Raw genomic sequence first — 6013 nt, 5'->3', positions numbered from 1 at the left:
ATATATATATATATATATATATATATATATATTTTTTTTTTATTTTTGCTTTTTGGAGGGCAATTGGGGTTAAGCGACTTGCCCAAGTGTTAATTATCTGAGGTTGGATTTGAACTCAGGTCCTCCTGACTCCAGGGCCGGTGCTCTATTCACTGCACCACCTAGCCGCCCTCAGAACATCACTTTAGAAGATCTCCTGTAGGGTTGCGGAAGATCAGGAAATCAATGATTAACCGAGAAGAATGTCATCTATGATCTCCAGTCTACTGTAGTAGTCATCTACCATTCATCTGCTGGGCTCAGAAATAAGATCATGTTCTCATGTCACAAGTTTTTTTCTAGCTCCTTGCTTCCCCTGAAGAACCTAAAAGATTAATGCAGAAGATAAATCAGGAGAGCACAGATGGCATTTTTTTTTATCTAGCCTTCTTTTGGAGTTTCTGATATTCTGATACATCATTGAAGTTCTTGATTATTTTAATTCCCTTCTTTGCTATTCCCTTGGGATTTTTCTAAGTAAACCATCATGTCATTAACAAATAGGGATTACTGTGTTTTCTCTTTGTCTATTTTTATGCTTTTAATTCTCTTTCTCTTCTCTTATTTCTAGAACTATTTACAAAATAACATTAGAGAAAGGGAGCACTCTTGGTTTACTCCTGTATTTATTGGGAAAGTTTCTACAGTGTTACATTGCTTATAATAATACTTTTTAATATATTTTAAAAGAGAAAAAGGTCCTATGTCTATGCTTTCTAGGGATTTTTAGTATAAATGAGTGCTGTATTTTGCCAAAGGCATTTTCCTCTATCTATTGATATAATTATATGATTTTGGATGTTAATTAATATGATTAAATGAATTGTTTTCCTAATTTTGAACAATTATTACATTTCATCCAACTTAATCATAGTAAATTTCTTTTTGGATAAATTGCTGTGGTCTTTTTGCCAGGATTTTATTTAAAATTTTAAAGTCAATATTAATATTTGTTAATATCTGTAGTGGACAGAGTACTAGACTTGGAGAGGGAAAAACCTGAGTTTGTTTCATATGAAACAATGATAAACCATAACTTTTCTGCAATGGATGCCTGTATATCAGTTGCATAAAGGGAGAATTGTAATGGAGGAAACCAGGAAATGGCTTGTGGTACAGAGATTAAAAAAAAATTTAAAAAACCCAAATATCTTTGACTGTCTGTTTTTTATCCCCAGTCCATTACTGGGAGGCTGAAATACATGAGATGGAATATTACAATTTTGGTTTGATCAATCTTCCACCTGGGTAGCCTGGTGGGAGGAGAAAAGTGTGATCTGAAAATGGACATGTGCTGCAGCAAACCTCAAAAATTCCAAAGTGGGTGATGGTGGTGATGGTACTTTCTTGTTCAAACTCTGCCCCACAGCACTATCTACTGGTTACATATGTAAAATATTATGTAAACCTTAAAGCACTAGATAAATATTAGCTATTACTGTTATTCTTAATTTTGTTTTATCCTTCCCTAGTTTAGATATTGGGTATATATAATAAATTTGGCAGGGTGTTTTCTTTTTCAGTTTTTGAGAATAATATGTGTAGTGTAATTTTTTTTTTTATTTGACAGAGGTCTTCTGTAAATCTATCTGGGACAAAGGTTTTTTTTTTTTTTTTTGTGGCAGTTCCTTTATAGCTAGTTCCATTTCCTTTTTAGAAACTGTATTATTTGAGATCTCTATTTGGTATTCTAGGGCAGCTAGGTGGTCAAGTGGCTACAGTGCCAGACCTGGAGTCAGGAAGACTCATCTTCCTAAATTCAAATCCAGCCTCAAATACAAGTATGACCCTGAGGAAATCACTTAATCTTATTTACCTCAGTTTCCTTATCTGTAAAATGAGGTGGGGAAGGAAATGGCAAACCACTCCAGTACTTTTGCCAAAAAAACTACAAATGGTGTTAGTCAGACACAACTGAAATGAACACAAAATTTAGCATTCTGGGGGTGGCTAGTGGCTACTTGGTACAGTGAGTAAACTGCCAGCCCCAGAGTCAGGAGGACGTGAGTTCGGTTCTGACCTCAGACACTTAATAACCACACAGAAAAACTAGCCATGTAACCTTGGGCAAGTTACTTAACCCCAACTGCCCTCTAAAAAGGCAAAAAATTAAAAAAAATTAGCATTCTGTTATTTTGTCTGTTCTGTATATTTATAAATAAAATTTCTAATGAATTCTCAGTTTTGTTGGCATATAATTTTTGCCTACTGGACATTTCAAATAGGATATCTGAAAGACTTATCAAATCTAATATGCCTTAAATGAAACTTATTATCTTTCCTCTCCAAACCCAACTTTCTTCCAAACTTCCCTATTTCTGTTGAAAGTGCCACCATTTTTCCAGTCTCTTGGGTTTTTAAGGTTGGTGTTAGCTTTAATTCCTTACTCTCCACAAGTACATTCAGTTGCCAAATTTTGCCATCTCTACTTCCATATCTCTCAAAGCTGACTTATATCTACTCACATGAATACCACCTTGTTCAGGGCCTCATCACCTCCCATCCTGATTACTGTAGCATCTTCTTAGTTATTACTTCTGCCCTAAGTCTATCCCTACTTGTATCCACCTCACACATTGCTGCCAATGCTATTTTCCTTAAGTGAAGATCTGACCAGGTCACTCCCCTATCTAGTCAAATCTCATTCCTCCTTATTGACTCCAGTATAAAATATAAACTCTTCTGTTTAGCTTTCAAAGCCTTCAGGACCTGACTTGTTCCTATCTTTCCAGCTTTGCTGTACATGGCCCTCCCACACTTTGTAATCCAGCCAAATTGTTTAGTCTCCTTAGCTGCAAGGAGATAGCTTCAGTTGATTTAGGCTTTAGATGATTAAATAGCCTGAACAAAGGAAATGAGGTATAAAGATGAAACTTGTATTTGGGGGCAGAGTGAGGGCCTGCCTTACTGGATGAAGAGTACCTGGAGGGAAATAATATAAATTCAGAAAGGTAAGGTGTCTTGAATTGTATCTTACAAGTCTTCAATACTAGTTATGCATGTGAACTTTTACTTTTAGTAGCCAAGAAGGAGCCACCGAAGCTTTTGATAGAAGTGACACAAGATCTAGGACAATATAATCAAGAGAGTTTTAACCTGAAAAGGAAGAGGAAAGAATTACCTATGTATATTGACCAAGAGTGAAGCACAGAGTGAATCTTCATAAGGAGTCCAGAAACTAATAGGAAAAAAAAGTCCAAGAAAGGGGTCAGCAATAAAAAACATGACCCCAGATGTTTATTTACAATTAAGCTCTAAGTAGATGTAAAAAGTAACATCAGTGATCCTAAAATGAATTTGATCTCATAGGTATCATCAAGATTTGATATGATAAATCAAAATATTTTGTAATATTTTATATTGGCTCTTGAAAGATATACACTGTTCAAAAAGAGTAAGAGATAAAAAGGGAGGGACAAAGTGCTATTGTACAGGGTGTCCCAAAAGTGCTATTTTAAGTTATCTTAGTATTATTTTAAGTTATTAAAGTTTATTAAAGGCTTAAAACATCAGGGCAGCTAGGTGGTGCAGTGAGTAAGAGCGCCGACCTGGAGTCAGGAGAACCCAGGATCGGTTCCAGCCTCAGATACTTAACACCCACACAAAAAAACTGGCCATGTAATCATGGGCAAGTTACTTAACCCCAATTGCTTTAAAAAAAAAAAAAGCTTAAAACAGAATCAAGTCTTCTAGCACATCTGTTTTTAGATATATTCATGTAAGGAAATCCAAGAACTAGAGGAAGGATGTGAAGAATTTTTTTTCATGAAGATCAACAGAGGTAGAAACAAGCAATATGATAACAGATCACTTGGACAGGAGGAAATGAACGAGTTCAGGAAACAATTAATTAAGTTTATTGCTCAATGTAGGAAGTTACCATTTATGGTGATTTAATGTTAAAAGTATAATTTTCTGTAAAATCGTGGGCCCTGGCATATGTATTTTTTCAGTATTGCATGGCAAAGTTAAGAAACTCAGAGATCTGAATTCTTTCTAAGATACTAACAACAATAGTGATGTGTCCTTGTCCTTTAGATGTCATGATAGAGAACAGTACTAAAAATGGCTATTGAAGTCAGATTTTAGTATGGGAAAGGAAAATCTTATGAATGCTAAATCAAGGTTATTGCTGATGTAACAAATAGTAACAGGTGACCTTGTGGCAGAGACATTTTGTTCTAGTCACAAATAAAATAATGTTGTTCAGACCAAATTCAAATTGGGGTCTTAGAAGATGGCGCAAAAATGTTGATGCTTCCTAGATTGTCCTCTCACTCATACTTGCATTTGAATTAGTGGATTGTTGTGATACTTTTATTTGCCAGAATTGGAATCATAGAAGTAGCTGTTTTCCAACATGACAAGGAACATGTTGTCATCTCTAAGATAGTAAGTACTTCAAGGATCTAGAGACAACGTAATGGATGTCCTGGAAAGGGGACAGATGAGAACATTAATACTTCCAAGGTTCTTGTAAGAGTCAAGTGTCCATCTGTACACAGGGGAACAAAAATTATGTTGGCTGAATAGGTCACAGCTTATAGAGTGATCAATGTTGGAACGTGGATAGTCTGTCATTGGGAAATTGGCTGAAGCAAGTCCATGAACACTGGCAGAGAAGTCTAGTTAAAAGGTCAATGAAGCAATATATAAATTTCATATAGTAGATCTAGAAAATAAAAATGCTGTATTATTGAGACTGAAATTGTTGCAGTAGAGGGATATTGGAATCTGAAGGAGAGTGTGTGTGTCTGTATATACACTTGGGAAAACACTGGACAAGAAAGCTTGTAATTAACAAACATAAGCATGCCCTACATATGAGGTACTCTGTTAGGAGATGGGGATATAAAGACAAGAATAATCCCTGCCTTCAAAGAGCTTTCATTCTACTAGGGAACACGGTAGGACAAGCAAGTAAATGCAAAATATATACAAGTAATTAAAAGTAATTTCAGGAAAGAGATAACTGGAATGGGAAAATCAAGAATGGTCTCATGTAGATCAAAGAATAAGACAGGTCTAAGTAAGTGAACTTAAATGCTACCTACCCTAAACTCCTAATTATACAGGTGAAGAAACTGAGGACCTGAGAGAAAGTTGACAAGTTCACAAAAATAATGTTATAGATCTTGAATTTGAACTTGGTCTTATTTCTCACTATTTTTCTTCAAATGTTCCAAGCTACAGTCAAAAAGAGCTACTCGCTTTCTTGAATTTGACATGCTATATCCCATGTGTAGAACAAAATCCCTCCTTTTATTACCTGTTAAAGGCCCAACCTAGGTGTCCCTTCTTCCATAAAATCTTCCTTGATTTCCCTACCCAAAAAAGATTTCTCTATCATTAAATTTTCCTAGAGCTCTGCTGGATTTCTCTTTTGCCCCCAATACATTTTATCTTGGATTATATTTGAGTATGTGTAGTATCTTTAATAAGATTATAAGCTCCAGAAAGGCAAGAACTATGTCATTTTTCATCTTTGTATTCTAACATTTAACATAAACATTTTACATAGCACACTGTAGGGGTGGCCAGGTAGCACAGTAAGTAGAAGCACCGGCTCCAGTGTCGGGATGACCTGGGGATAGAACCCTGGGCTCAGACACTTAGCACTCACCCAGAAACACCTGGCTGTGTAACCTTGAGCAAGTTACTTAACCCCGATTGCTTAAAAAAAAAAAACACATAGCACACTGTAAGAATTTAGTGAATGTTTGACTTCAAGAGCAGAAAATAATAACTTAAGGGAAAATGTGTGTGTTTGGGCCACCGAATAAGATTAGGTAGTGAAGAATTTGTCCCATATACATAACTTAGAAACTTTCATCTTGGGCAAAAGAACCAAGATCAACTTTCACAAAAATATCTGAGAGCCTACCTAGGAGTATATATCACCTTAAGTACTCTGATCCAAACTGATTTAGATTTGTATGTTATGTATTTGGATACAATGACAAAACCAGGTAGA

The sequence above is a fragment of the Petaurus breviceps genome, unplaced genomic scaffold (genome assembly GCF_028583685.1).
Source record: "Petaurus breviceps papuanus isolate PSGF00001 unplaced genomic scaffold, PetGlider_PUasm1.0 90769, whole genome shotgun sequence".
NCBI classification, from domain to species: Eukaryota; Metazoa; Chordata; class Mammalia; order Diprotodontia; family Petauridae; genus Petaurus; species Petaurus breviceps.
The sequence above is the reverse complement of the archived record's forward strand: the minus strand, read 5'-3'. Positions refer to the sequence as shown.